This window comes from Pteropus vampyrus, unplaced genomic scaffold, assembly GCF_000151845.1.
Source record: "Pteropus vampyrus isolate Shadow unplaced genomic scaffold, Pvam_2.0 Scaffold477, whole genome shotgun sequence".
Classification (NCBI taxonomy): Eukaryota; Metazoa; Chordata; class Mammalia; order Chiroptera; family Pteropodidae; genus Pteropus; species Pteropus vampyrus.
The window spans coordinates 1,569,917-1,571,716 of NW_011889258.1; positions in this window are offsets into that span (position 1 = coordinate 1,569,917).

Here is a 1,800-nt window from a genome sequence, read left to right on the forward strand (position 1 = left end):
GCTCAACTTCTGTTCTCCCATTCTGCTTTCCTCTTCTGTTTTCCAGGGGACTGTATGGCTCTTCACATAGCAGAGTAGAAAAGTGGCATTCAGCCACATGAGTGATACAATAAGCTGAAGTACGTTTACATATTTTCTAAATCCAGAGTCCTATTCCTAGCCGCAAGCCTGGATCACAGCCAGACTTTGGATCACAGCCAGACCTTGGGCCAGCCAGACCTGGCGCCCACAGCCATGGTCAAGACCCTTCAGTTGTTTCTGCAGATTCTTCACAAATACACGTCACCTGGAGTCCTCCGTGAAAAGAAGATAGGTGAGAGGAAGTTAACATGCCCCGGTGAAATGCCAAGGGAATTGACCAGTTCCCTTCTGTAAAGCCTAACCTCTGAGTCTTAAGATAGGCAGCCGCGCTATTCATTCTTAACTCGCTGATGGAGGCCTGATGTTTTTAGACTTACAAGAGATTTAATGGAGGCCTTGAGACAGGTAGAGTTTAAGGGAGTGAGTTTTAAAGAACGGTGAGAAAGCTTACCTCTCCTAGGGATTCTGGATGAGTCTCCAAGAGATATTGTAAGGTTTTTGGTGTGCTCGTTAATTGTAGCTGTACAAAATTTGTTGCCTTGCGAACCCAGAGAATGAGAACACAGACATAAAAGAAGAGGTAAAGTGATAGGATTTATTGAAAGCACAGAGTTACAATTCTCTTGCAAGAGGGAGTATCTGAAAGTAGGATGCTCTACTCCTGTAAATCTTGAAAAACAGTCATTATTTTGTACGTATTTCCCCACTTCTTCAGGAGAGGCACCTTCTGACAAAAGGCCATTTTTTTTCCAAAATACTCAACCCTCAAACAGAATTCCTTTGTTAATTAGCATATCTATAGCAGAGGCTATTAGCCTGAAGGCCATGGGAGAAATGCAGGCTGGAATTAAGGCAGACTCAGAGAGAAGAGCATTTCACTGTTATAGATCTAAATCGCTTTGACCTAGAGAAGACACTTTGATTTCCAGCTAAGATACAAAGATTTTGATGAGGCATTTCTGGATATAACATTCCATATCTATATTAACTTTCTTTGTTCCAAGGGAACAGGATCCTGAATCCACTTTGAAGTCCAGAGCAGTAATTATTTCCTTTACGCACAGTCCTGCTTTGTTTGCTCATGAAAACACTGACCCACTTGAATTTTCTTTAAACTGTACCTTTCTCTCAAATCTTATAGTAATTCTATATATATATATTTTTTTTAGTGGACGAAAAAAAAAAAAAAGCCACATACAAGGGAGGCCAGTATGAATTTCTAACTAAAAGCAGGTCATGGTGGGTAGTCACATCCTGGGCCTATAACTTTCTTGACGAAGATTGATCTTTACCTTGAAGCCTGTTTATTGTCTTTTTGCATCTAAGATAACATACCCTTAGAATGTCAGAGTAATTAGTTTTTTCTCCAGACCCCTCAGGGCACAATCCACTGCACCAGAGCAGAAAACCACAGAACCCATTATGGCTACCTTGTCCTCCACATACCATCTCTATGTGGTGTAAATGTTCATTATTAACTCTTGTACCTGTTGTGACCGAAATAACCAGGCCCAACTCGAGTGCTCTAGTCCAAGAGACAGTTTATTAGCCGGCGGCTGTCCTTGCAAAGGAGCAGCCCCGAGACACAGGGGCACAAAGGTTTTAAACCCTCGATTCCATCCCCCACATCCTTAATCTTTACACAAAAGACTATATCTCCTCCATTCATTAACTGATAACTAAGAGGTGGGTAAGCAAGCCGGGGTACAGAAGCAGAAT